Below are 14222 nucleotides of genomic sequence, written 5' to 3'. Positions count from 1 at the left end.
CAGCACTCTTTCCTGCTTATGCAGGGGGTCGGACTTGATGATCTATTGAGGTCCCTTCCGACCCTAACATCTATGAATCTATGAATCTATGACGGGAACTTGTGTATAAAGAGGAGAAAGTTTCAAAATATCTTCAGTTTCTGTAAGAGAAGCACTAACATCTTAATTCCATTTCACTTTTCCTTATAGAAGGTCTTGGGGATGAAATAAAACACTAAAGATTCCAGGACCTATTCCTACCAAGTTACTCTCTTTGAAGTCAATGGGCATGTGCCGAAAAGAACGCACGCGTGGTTTCCAGTGTCATAAAACTGTTTGCAGCACTGCAAACCACATGAGGTGCATGTGCACTCATTTGCTGCACTGCTAATTGGCAGTGTAGTGGAGGGGATTGACACCGGCAGATCCCAGTGTAAACTCCCCCCCCCCCCCAAAAACCCGCTGCTAAAAAAAGTGGTGCAGCATATGCGGCAGCAATGCACACTGATAGAAACCAAGCCTGGTTGGCCAGAGCCAAGTTCTGGCTCCCAGACAGGCTCCAGGTGGCTGGCTCGGCACTGCTGCTGCCCCTGGAGACCCCCACAACCCCAGGTAAGGCTGGTGGGGCATAGGTGCCCTCCCTACCCCAGCCTCCCCTACCCCACCCGGGTTAATTTGCTGCGTGCTGGAGCACACATGCAGGGGCTTGCCCTGGGACAAAACACAGAGACTATGTGTCACTGCTGTTTGTCCCATGGGAAGCCTGTGTCCCTGCATGTGTACGTTCATCTGGATTCACTCAATGTGGCTTTTGCTGGTTTGAATATGAGACTAGATCTGTCAGGGTTCGTTAATATTTGCACAACTCTCTAAAAATGCAAACTATTTCGTAAGTGTGAGACACTATTACTACCCAGCATGACTTTGCAGATTTCTGTAAAAATTGGCAAAATCTTAAAGTGAAATAGAAATATTTTTAAACAGAAAGGTTACCTACCATTTTTTTCAGATAGTTTCAATAACAAGGCAAGTTTCTTTATTATGTTAACAGAACAGGATCTGCTTATTTGCAGTCATCAGGCACATAAAGTCACTCATGCTATTCTTGCCAATTATAGATATAAATTTGACCTGTAAACGCTGAGCTAAACATCAATATTAAGGTTTTTGGTTCAGGTTCAACCCAAATGCAAATTTTCAAATTATGCAAATACTATAGGTGAAATGCAATTATTTGGAGCAGTGACATGAAATAAAAGCCTAAATCCCAACATTCTGAATGTTAGGAAAGTTTGAACTTTGATGCATACTCTGATTTGGAAATCACAAAACATAAATAATGGGCACAACCAAACCTTTGGATCAAACCATTCCTCAGCTAGGATTCAAACTCAACTCTGCAAGATTCAACTGCAAAGAAATCACTAGTATGAAATTCTTCTCCATGCAAAAGATCAGCATGAGTCATTGCGGGACCCCTGGCACGACTTTACAAGCACTCATGGTGTTCTGGTGTGGTGCCAGAGGACTGGAAAAGGGCCAATGTGGTTCCCATTTTTAAAAAAGGGAAGAAGGAGGACCCAGGAAACTATAGGCCAGTTAGTCTTACCTTGATCCTGGGTAAACTTTTTGAGAGAATTATCCTGGCACATGTCCGGAAGGGGCCAGCAGGGGAGATTATGCTTAGGGTCAACCAAAGTGTGTTCATTAGAGGCAGGTCCTGTCAAACCAACCTGGTGGCCTTCTATGACCAGGTCACAAAATCCTTAGACACAGGTGAAGCAGTGAACGTAGTATTCCTGGACTTTAGGAAGGCCTTCAACACTGTCTCTCACCCCATTCTCGTTAAAAAACTAGGGCACTGTGGTGTCGACACCTACATAGTCAACTGGGTCACTAACTGGCTGGAGGGTCGCACCCAGAGAGTGCTGGTGGAAGGGTCCTATTTGACCTGGAGGGATGTGGGCAGTGGGGTTCCGCAGGGCTCGGTCCTCGGGCCTGCACTGTTCAACTTCTTCATCAGCAACTTGGACGAGGGGGTAAAAAGCACCCTGTTCAAATTTGCAGATGACACTAAGATGTGGGGGGAAGTGGGCACTCTAGAAGGGAGGAATAGGCTGCAATCGGACCTAGACAGGTTACAGGGGTGGGTAGATGAAAACAGGATGGGTTTCAACACTGACAAGTACAAGGTGCTGCACCTGGGGAGAAAGAATCAGCAGCATACCTACACGCTGGGGAACTCCCTTCTTGTCAGTGCAGAGGCAGAAAAGGATCTTGGAATCATTATTGATGCCAAAATGAACATGGGCCGACAGTGTGGGGACGCAGTCAGGAAGGCCAACTGCACCTTGTCATCCATCCACAGATGCATTTCAAGCAGGTCCAAGGAAGTGATCCTCCCCCTCTATGTGGCACTGGTCAGGCCGCAGTTGCAGTACTGCATCCAGTTCTAGGCGCCGCACTTCAGGAGGGATGTGGACAGCATTGAGAGGGTCCAGAGGAGGGCCACCTGCTTGATCAGGGGGGAGCAGGGCAGGCCCTACGAGGAGAGGCTAAGGGACCTGAACCTGTTCAGCCTCCACAAGAGAAGGCTGAAAGAGGGATCTAGTGGCCATTTACAAACTAGTCAGAGGGGACCAGCAGGCATTGGGGGAGTCCCTGTTCCCCCGAGCACTCCCAGGAGTGACTAGAAATAATGGTCACAAGCTAGCAGAGGGTAGATTCAGACTAGATATCAGGAGACGCTACTTCACTGTCAGGGCGGCTAGGGTCTGGAACCAACTTCCAAGTGAAGTGGTGCTGGCTCCTACCCTGGGGATCTTTAAGAGGAGGCTGGTTGAACACCTTGCTGGGGTCGTTTGACCCCAGTACTCTTTCCTGCCATAGCAGGGGGTCGAAGCTTGTATACATATTGTTGAAAGAGAAATTTAGATTTCAAATCTTTAACTACTAGTGATGAAGCATACTAGCAAAGAACCCAGTTTTATTCTCAGATCCCAGATTGAAGGTGTGTCTCTGGCAGTAATAGAGGTGGGGAATCTTAACATCATTTTCATATTGAAAACATGAAATGTAGAGCATTTGATATTGAAATAATTAAAATGTTACGATAGAACATAAATTCAGAATAAAATCACACTTTAAATTGGTGGGCAAGAATGAAAAAAGTGATCCCAGCTTCTATACAAAATATTTTACGTAGCTTCATAATCTGTATCAGACAGGGTTATGGTCATAAACTAACTGTATTTTTATATAATTTATCATTTAACCTTTAAAAATCTATATATCTTGGATAATCCTATACCTCTGCCAAAAATACATTTTTTCTCACAAAAATAAACTATAAGCTGTTTTCCAACTGACTGTTTTCTCTTCTTCTTTATCTATAAAAAGGTTGTTGATGATTTTACTTTTGCTCTGAAGTGAAATGGAAAGAACCAGTTAAATAGGAGGGGAAAAGTTAAGAGGGCAGTAGACGTGACAAAGGCAATTCTGAATAAATATGACTAGTAAGGTTTCTTGTTTCTGAGAATCTCATAAAGGGGCTTGTTTCTGGGATGTCAAGTCACTGTGGGGGAGTTGCCAAAAATAAACTATAATTTAAGAATAAATATATTTCCTATCTAGTTTAGAAGAACTCATAGGGTAATAGTTTCCCACAGACTTTAATACAGTTATGGAGATGCTCCTACTAAAGATATTTCCGTTCTGGTGGAATCCCCCTTCAAAAAAGTTAACGTGTTATTACAGTGTCACTGTTTCCAGCTGCTAAGAAGAGTCCTATGAGAAAATGACTACTGTGACATTTCCTTTTGAGGTCTCTCCTTTCTCATTCTCCCCATGAGGAACTTCTCACTGGAAGTGGAAGTCAGTGAGAACTGTGAGAGTTTGTTCAGCACCTCTCAGAATGTGGCCCCCTCTGAATGTCTTCTAGTATTGCATTAAACAACATGGCTAGCGTCTATCATGTTTGTTCCAGCATCCTCTTCCCAGTGGAGAAGTGTGCATAGTAGACGTTAGTTTTGTAATGGACACACACGTTGCTATATATTTATGTTACACAAGGAGACAAGGATTGTGTCTTGCACTTAGAGTGGAAGGTTTTGTGGTTTGTGAGGACCTTTAGTTCCTATGGAAGTTCTGTCTACAGGCTTGGGTGATCTACAAGATATGCCATCTACACATGAATTTTACCCTTATTGTAAAGTTTTACTGTGCAAGTAGAGTATAATTGGTAACATGGTCTTTATCCCAGATCAACTTAATAACAAAATGAATGTTGAATGTGTCAGGGTTTGCCTGATGTTAAATGGAACTTATGAAAAGTACTATTATTTGCTTTTTGTACATTCTGCCTTACTGCAAAAATTCCTCAGGCCAAATACTGAAGTCCTTAGTTAATAATGTCAATAGCTTCAATATAATTTTTCCTGAATAAGGACTTCATCCTTTGGCCCTTTCATTTCCTTGTCTTAATTATAGTTAGCATCATCATTGTTGTATATGTAGCAATATAAATAAAAGGAGATGTTGACAGTGTATATTTTGAGACATGCATCTGTAATTACAGAAGAGACTCCTTACCACAATCCATCCTATCCATCATGAGCAAATACAGTCTTGACTTCCTCGGCATAGCTCCAGCAAATCTAATATAAAACTTTTATATTAAAAAAGTACATAGGTCAGATTTTAATTGAAGAGCCAGGTAGCAGATTCTTGTTCTCTCACTTTTCCATACTTTTTGTGTTTTATAAATTACCTTTCACCTCCCACTACAGAGAGGCTTGCTTTTAAGTGCATTTCCCAAGGGATATATCCCAAGTGTGTATTTACTTTATTTTAGAAGAGTAAATATAGCTGTGTTTTGGAAATTGTTTCATCCAATGATAGGCTTCAGTCCTCCTCACTATGCCATAGACAAGATGCCAAAACAAACAAAAGTATTTGGTAATATTCTTTCTTCTCTAAATAAATTTTTGCTCTCCTGAGAACTAAAGTACTAAAATAGAATGGATAAATACAGACCATACTCATCCTTGGTGTAATTCCACAGATTTCAGCTGAGTCACACCAGGGATGAATTTGACCCCACACATCTAACTGTTTGCAAATGCTCTTATCATATCATATTTTGCTCTTAATAATAGCTAACCATTCTAAAATTCAGGTAATATAAAACCCTGTATTTTTATGTGATCGCATTTGAATTCAATCTGAGACACTATTTAGGCACAAAACTCTTCCCAGGCCCTCAAGCCCTTTTTCTAGGCACAATTACTGAACATGGGCATCAAAGGAAATGAAGGAATCATTCATTTCTAATTAACTATGCTATTATACAGTGGGTATATCTTTTCATGCTACTATGTCTTGCACAGCTCGTTCCTTTGGCTGAGATGTATTATGGACTTCAGTGAAGACTGTTTTTAAATCATATAATTGACAACACTCATTGTGGAAAGAATTTCTTTAAACTAAGTATATGAGCTGATATTGTACAAACTAGAAGGCAATATTCAACATGTTCTGAAGTTGAGAAAACGTGGAGTAGTAAAACAACAACAGGAGTTGGAACCAACAGATCTGGACTTTCCTCTTTCCCTTTCCACTTGCTATCACTTACAAAGCTCTGTGTCTCCTTTCCCTATCTATATGCTAGTAATATTGTGCATCTATGTCAAAGGGTTATTATGATGAAATTGATTTTAGTTTCCCTAGAAGGAGCTCTTTTCTCATGGTATGTATTAGGGCTGTGCAAAGCTTCGGTCACTTATTCGATTTGGTGGAGATTCAGCCCGATTCAGTGGCAAAATCTCTTAATTCGAATCAAATCAGGAGACCCTTTAATCTCTCTGAATCAAATCAGAACCCTTCAAATCGATTCAGAAAGATGTGGTGATTCAGACATAGACACAGCTTTAAATGTTTTTTCTATATAACTCAAGGTACCAGGCGACTTGTGAATGCTGAGATGGTGGGGCAGATGGAGCACCCCACAGAAGCATGGGGGAGTCCACAGCACGCTTGGCAGCAGACCCAGAAGTAGAGCAGAAGCACTTCTGGTCCACTTCTGGATCCACTGGGCAGTGCGCAGGGGGCCCCCCTGTACCCTCCAGCTTGGCACCTGGTGCTTCCTGGGTCTGGAGGGATACCCAGGGTCTCCCACGGGGTGTGTACAGAAAACATTTAAAGCTGTGTCTATGGTGGAATCGCTGATTCTCGGAAGCAACATTGAATCTTCAGATTCAGCCAAATCAAATCAGGACAGTGATCCGAACCAACTGCTCAAATCACTGTCCCCTATTCAGGCCGAATCGGAATCGGAATCAAATATGGCCCGTTTTGCACACCCCTACTATATATGTACAGGCAGTCCTCAACTTACAACATTTTGAGTTACAACGTTTCGCACTTACAACATTTATAAATTGGCACCCTATTTCAACGTTATAATGTCAGTTTTGTCTTTACAATGCTTGATCTGATGTGACGCCATGCCAGTGAACAAGTTCGCTGAGATGCTTATCTCCCTGGAGAACATCTGTCCAAACTTCCTTGGACACTTTCTTTAAGAAAGCAAACAAGACTCCAGAAAAACCTGCAGCCAAGACTCTTGACAAGACTCCAGCCAAGAACCCTTCAAAAAGTCCAACCAAGAGCCTTTCAAGAAGTCTAGCAAAGTCACCTCAAAGAAGTCCTTCCAAATCAATATGATTACTATTTACAATACAACTACAAGAATGTAGCTATATTACTCATCTATAATTGATCGAGTACAAAATTCTGGGGTATTTTTGTTGAAAATAGAGTGTTGGGCCTTGGTTCAGGAACCAATCCCCCATTTATAACATTATTTCTTATGAGAAAATTGGTTCTGAGTTACAACGTTTTGACTTAAGATGTGGTTTTCAGGAACCAATTGTGTCGTAATTCCCAGGACTGCCTATACAGCACTTAGCACAAGTGAAGGTCCAATCTCAGGACGTATTTGTATTCTCGCAATACAAATAAATAATCAAACTTTTGGAAAATTTTGAGAATCTTGAAAGGTAGCCCATACAGGATATATTATCAAAAAAAAGATTCAAACATGAAGGGCACATTTGTTTAAAAATATATATCTTGGTTTGTGCTTTAAAAAAAAAATCACCTATAATCAGAATTGTAGGGGTTTGGTGGTTATATTATCATAAACATATATGATTTAAAAATAATGATTCAAATATAGGTTCATAGCACAATCTTGATCATACAGATGACACAGTTCATAAACTGACTATAAATATATTAGGCTGTATATTAAGTTGGATGTATAAAGTCTTTCAAGCAGGAGAATATTTTCTATGAAACAAGGCATGTTTATTCTATTATATCATAGGCTATGCAGGTTGCAGCACCTTTAATTATAGGATTATATTTTTTTAAATGGCTCAGATCTTTGCCCAATTAAGCCCATTTGGACTAAAAGTTATATGCTGGCTGTCTGTTGACTGACTTCTTTAAGGAAAGTTTCAGCTAAAAAAATTCAGCTGTTTCTGAGAACAACACTATTTTGCCCAAGTTAAAAACGTTCTTTTGACTGTTTTCCTGAGAATCTGGGATTTGTAAATCATATGAAAGACTGTATCATAATGCATACAAAGAAGGGAACTGAACTCAGCTTGAATAAGCAGTCTTAATTCTGGCATTTTTGAACTTCTGAATGGTTGACTTACAATTTAATTGAAAGGATGTTCATATTCTCACCAGCCTCATTTAAAAAACAGCAACGTTTCCCAAACCACTGAAACACAATAATATAGCATTGTCTAATAATGCATGGGGATTATATCCTTTGTTTTAAACCTTTATTCACACAAAAAGACTCCCTTTGAAGCAAATGGGCAAGAGCAGGTAGTTTGGTATTACATACCTAAAGGAATTCCAGTCTTGCTTTGTCTTTTGTTATGCAAGATCAGAATATATTGCTAGAAGGTTCTCCTTTGGCCTTAAAACCTATGAATCTATAATAGCAAGCATGTATTCAGCATTTAAATAGAGAAAACTTTCAAAAGTAGGGATAGGGTACATATGTTCTGGGATGTAATGGGGAGGAAGCAAATATGAACAGTGCTCTTGCTTTTACCTTTATGCAGCTGTGTCCACATTCTGACTTTGGTTGAAGTCTTTAAGAATTTAGCAGTTATGGCCCAAACACCAGCCTTATTTTTTCAAATTGCAAAGTTGCTGCATGGCTATAATGGTTTATTCCAGGTTTCACTAAAATCAACTGGAGTGTTTTTGCCCATTTCAGCTGGGATCATAAAGACTGGAACTTTTTGTATATCAGGATAAAAGTGCTCTGGCTAATTTGTGTGCATGTGAAAACTACATGATTGATGTCATTCTGTAGCCAATAGAAATGTGTCATTAATACTGAAATCACACCCCAGCAAACACACTGACACAGCACTTACAGAAAGAAGTGAAAGGAAATATAGCTTGCCAATAATAATAGATAAAAAGTTAGGCTGGTTTTACATGATTATTTAGTCTGCTTTTCTGAAAGCATCTTGGCATATTTTGAGCTACTGTGCAGTAAGGTGGCAGGCACTAACCATGATGTGATGCTACTGCACAGTAGTAGCAAGCTACTGTACAGTAGCTCATTGCTACTGCACAGTAGCATCTGAAAAACTGTGCGGGGATGGTACTGCATAGTAACGCCAGTTACTGTGCAGTAACAACTGTGCAGGCACCTCTTATGGTGATGCAGCCACTGTACAGTACTGCAGAGTGCATTTTTGGGTGTGTACATTTTTAAAGAAACACACATATTCTGAGCAAATCTATGCATTTTTACAGACAAGTGTAAAGCATAGCATTTGATGTTCTTTTAGAGCATATTAATAGCCTAGGTTGGGTAAGAACAACACAGCTGGAAGCTTTGTGAGTATTCATATCACAGAGCATGACAAGATCTGCTGAACAATGTGTAATCTGTTGCAACTACCTTTCCATCTTAGCCTTTAATTCCTAGGAACAATTCCTGTCTAATGTCCTGTTAACAATGCTGAATTGATTATTATTTCCATAACAATTTTTTGCCAAGGACAATTTTCCAGGGAAAGAAAGCACAGTGGATTGGGAAATATAAGTGAGTTGTGCAAAATTCTCCTAAGAAACTTTTCAAATAGTCCAATAATCTCAGCTGATTTCCTGTCATATTAGATACTGAGCAGTTTTGGTCAATACTGCCCTGGGATGGGTTTGAACCATAAACATAGCCAAAAAGGGTTCTGCTTATGGTTTTCAACCCCTTGAGATATCAAATGCCACTTTTAATCCTTTAACTTTTAATGTTTAAACTTGAAAATCAAATAAGTAAATGGCATGCTTGGTCAAGCATAAATGACGACCAATGCTTTACAAAGATAACTTTACTAAAAGTTCCATTTACTATTTAGCCTGGAAGGTGAGAACTCTTCTTTCTTACCTTGGGAGACCAGGGTTCATGTAATAGACTCCTGCTCCTGTTATACTTTCCCCATTCTATGGTCTGAGAGAGGGCTATGGACCCAGTGTACATTCACACAGCTTACTTTAAGCTGCTTAAATATAGATCAGGAGCAGTCTGTACAGCTCTTTGCTGCTCCTGGGAGTCATTACTACACTTGTTTATACATAAATGTATAAACAAGTACTAAATGACTTGCAGTAACTAGAGTTATTGAATAGTAGCACCACCAAACAGCGTTTTTGTTATGCTGACTGTGCAGTAGCCCAAGACTACTGAGCAGTAGCATTGGGTCACACTTTCTGCTATGTGATATTACTGAACAGTACTCACAAACTACTGTGCAGCAAGCTTCTCATGCAGATGTGGCCGCAGAGTAGAAATCTAGTACGTTTCATGAGTACTAAATTCACTTATAACAGAAAAAAAAATTCACTTAACAACAGAAAGAAAAACATTTTTATCTAAAAACAGTTGTGTGAATGCAATAGAGAGCACGTTCATTAATATCAGTGACAAGTTGCTTCAAAGGCAAAACTTCTGAACCAAAAATAGAAACAGAATTTTAAATTGACCTATAAAAATATGCTCCTCCAGACATTCACTACAATGAAGCTACATACAGAGAGGTCGTCCGCATAAGTGATAACCCAAACCTCTCCATCCATAGAGATTTAAAGAACCTTCGAGCTCACCACTTGGTCTCCCAGAAACCTTTGTGGACATTTGTACAAACCCTTGTAGGACACAACAGTGCAGCAGCTTGGAGGAAAGCACAGAATGAAACCACCATTTGGAATAAACATCTAGGCTAGAGACAGACATTACACATAAACCAGTTTAAGTGATCAGAAACTGGTTTAAACCTGTAACAGAAGAGATTTTCAGTTTGAAAATGGCTGAAACCAGTTTGAGATACACCTGGTTGAATGTAGTATCAGAGTTAACTGATTTGGCTCAAACTGGTCTATGCAATGTGTGTCCCAGACCCCTTGCTGATGGAAGATAAACCAGATACCCCCAGCATCCCAGCATGCTCTCTAAGCTGGGTGGGACTCTCTGCTCCGCATCAGGGCTGGACCCTCCCCTCTGTGTCTGCCTGGCTTCTCTGTGCTAAACAGGGATTATTCCCTCCTGCCCCTCTGCTTTAGCAGCAGACCACATCCTGGATACAGTCCATGCTGTGGGAGAGACAAAGGCAGACAGGCTTTTTGTAGCTAATCAACAGGTATCTTAATGTCTTTCCTTGGAAATGTTTGAGAAGAGCTGTTTGCTCCCCTCCCTCCCCCTCATCACTCTCTGCTAAGCACAAATTCCCCCCTTCCCTCTGCCTTTGCTGAGGTGTCTGTGTATTAGCCAGTAGACCAAATGCTGGGTCTGTGCTGAATCAACAGATAGCTGGTAATGTTTTTCTGTTGTTTTCTTAATGGGGCAATAAACACTGAGATAAGGGTGATAAACACTGTTATCAGCAGGGATCCAGGTTTCCTATGGAAAAACAGAGAAAACCATGGGGAGTGCCCAGGCTGACTGAGGGATGAGGGAGCGGGGAGGCTGCAAACCTCCCCCCCCCTGGCTGGAGTGTCCAATCTGGTTTGGGGCTGAGGTAGTGAGGAGGTTTGCAGCTGGCTGATTTATAGTAGTGTTTCATTTTAATCATGGAAAAATGTGGATTTTGGGCTACTTCTTTTCAACTGAAAATCAGGGATTTTATTTTTATCAGAGAAAACCAGGATCCCTGCCGATTACTCAGGAAAAAAAATTAAAACTCAGGTTAAAGAGGGCCATTTCAAAGTGTTTTCTATTGTTTCTTTAAAGATTTTATAACACCACTGTTAGGAAATCATAGGGAATGGGGAAGCAAACTGTTAAGAGGACAAGGTGAGTTGAAGACATCAACGAGGATAAACAAAGCAGTTAATCCAGTGAGGGACATACGGGTTATAATAGCTAGCTCAGGTAATGGCATAAGAATCTGTGGTCCCTGTTGCCATCATGTTTAACCCAATCCACCCCAATCCACCCAGTGGATGATTTCCTGTTCTGCAATTTTGCATTCAAGTCAGTTTTTAAAGTGCTGTTGTTTAAGAACAGCTACTCTGAGATCAGTGATGGAATGTCCAGGGAGGTAAAAGTGTTCTGCCATTTGTTCTTCTGTTTTTCTCAAATTGATGTCAGATTGGTGTTCATTCACATGGGAATTGCCTTCTCTATTCAGGGTAGACAGCAGAGGGGCTTTGTAAGCTGGTGATGGCATACATGACTTTGGTAAAGGAACAGTAAATGAACCCCAGATTTTATAATCTGTGTTTGGTCCAGCAATAATGATGATGTGGCCTGTGTTGATGAGGGAGCACAGCTGACATCTGAGTCTGTTGCTAGGCCTGATGCCTTGTTGAGAATAGGAGTTATGTAGTCTGTTGTTGGAGAGATGTTGTTTGAGGATGGGGTGCTGCCTGTAAGCCAGGACAGATTTGTCCCACAAGGCTGCCAAATGATGGTCATCATTTTATGGAGGGTTTGGAGGTCATTAATGATATGTACGAGATGTTCAAGCAGGAGGCTGTAGGTGAAAACAAGAGGGACTCTTGTCCTTATCACAGGTTTGGTACTGGAGCATGTTAGAGTGAAGTTTTGTCATGGGATAGGTTCCCTAAGGAGGGCTGTGTTACTCCTAAGGCCCCTTGACAGTGCCAATTGGACCCAGTGGGCACCCTCTATTCTCGCTTGCCACTTCTTGATGTATTTTTGTAATATAGGGAGGCTGCCTTCATGTCCTGTTGGACACAGTCTTGATGGATTTCCCTGAACCCCATGGGTCTCATTTCAAAATGTGTGTTTCAGAGCACCCTAGCCTTATGGGCTATATGCATGGCTCCAACTGCCCCTTTACCATGCCCCAAGCCTCACAGATGGTACCGACATTGTCCAGTCTAGGCTTTGTTGTAATTTGGCCCCCTTGTCCTCCCTGGGCTCTCCACAGCCCTGGTCTTGCTCTGTGCCCCACTAGTGCCTGGGCTCTCTGTAGCCCTGCAAAGTGCTGTGCCCTCTTTGGTGCCAGGGTCTGTGTACCCCAAATACCATGCCCTCTCTGGCGCCAGGGTCCCCACACTGCAGTGGGCCCCCACACTGCAGTGGGCCCCCAATGAGGCCTCCTCCTTCCCCAATAGCCTCACCCAAACCACTGGTTTTATACAAAAGCAAACAAAATACAAGCCCCTGGGCTATAACATAATACAAAAGGTCAGGGTGTGCTCTGACTCTTTAAAAGGATGAAGTTTCATCCCTGGCACTAAGTGTCTAATAGGCAAAGGTACCCGTGGAGCTCATGAAGCCCCCTTAACCTTAAGTGCAGCATACCAGGCAGTTGCAGCTTTACTGGGCACTTCCTCCCTGGAGGCTCCTTCCTCTCTGGCTGCTCTGGGAACCAGCAGCTGGGACTCCCCACTCACTGCTAGGGCTCTCTCCCTAGCAGTTTCAGCTCTTTAAAGGAGCAGGGCACCTAAGTGCTCTGTGACAGGTATGAGTCTTTCTCTATTGGTTTGAGTGCCTACAATTTGGGAATTATAAGTGTATGAATCATTGGTCCAGATCCCTAAGGTGTGCATCCTGATCAGTGGGATCAGAACACATTCCACATTTGGGGCAAAACTGTGCATTCAATTTAGGTTACAGGTCTCTCTGAAAGAGTTTCAGAATGGCTAAATTCATGTATTTTTTCCAAGATACCACGGTTTTTGATACCTTAACTAATCAAGAGAATCATATCACTCATCTTACAACAGATAAGACTACAATGCTTCAGAGTCAGATAAGATAAAGATGGAGCTTCCAAAGTACAGAATGGCTTACTTCAGAGTACAAGTAATTTATCATTAATGGGCCATCTTGGGATGAATATTTTTCTGTCTTTTTATCTGTTCTGTGTTTATACATAGTCATGAGTATAGCATATATTTTCAGTTAATAATGGGTCAAACTCAAATAGTTTTGGTATTGTTCATTTTGTGCTTGTTTGAATAGCTTTTCCTTGGAATTCACACTGTAGCTGTCATAAAACTTTCTTATTTAATTGATATTACTGCCTAGTTCCAGGAAGCTGAGATGTACTGCAGTAGAACTCCTCACATTATTTTGGAACCTTCCTAACAGCAGGCAGTATGAAGGCAAGCAAAAACCAACACAAACAAACTAAAAGGTTAGCTGAACTCATTTAAATTTTAAAGAAATGCTCAGCTTGTTTTGGTTCAAGTTTGGGCCAAGGCTTGTATGAGTACGTATTTCATTAGAAATTGGCTCAGCTGTCTTTAATAAAAAGGGGACAATGACTCAACTCCAGAGACCCTTATTCAACTTTTACTTAGTTCTAACTCAAGCAAAATACTTACTGTAATAGAATACATACTGGGTGTGTCTACACATGCATTTACGCTGGCTTAAATCTACTGTGCAGTAAGCGGAAATAGACCAACATCTACATGTGTAAACATTAAAGTGCATTAATGCTGTGTATGTCAGTCCACACACACAGTGTTACTGTGTAGTAAGGCATCTATATGTGCATTACTGAGCAGTAACTAATCGGGAGTAAATTTGATACTTGACTGATGCAGGTATCAAATTTATGCTCAAGTCAGCATAAGTCACCATATTTACTGCGCAGTACAGGCATGAACGTGTAGATGCATACCTGTACTGCTCAGTAATTTGGTTACTGTGCAGTAAATGTGCATGTGTA

This window comes from Alligator mississippiensis, chromosome 2 (assembly GCF_030867095.1).
Source record: "Alligator mississippiensis isolate rAllMis1 chromosome 2, rAllMis1, whole genome shotgun sequence".
In the NCBI taxonomy this organism is placed as follows: domain Eukaryota; kingdom Metazoa; phylum Chordata; order Crocodylia; family Alligatoridae; genus Alligator; species Alligator mississippiensis.
The sequence above is the reverse complement of the archived record's forward strand: the minus strand, read 5'-3'. Positions refer to the sequence as shown.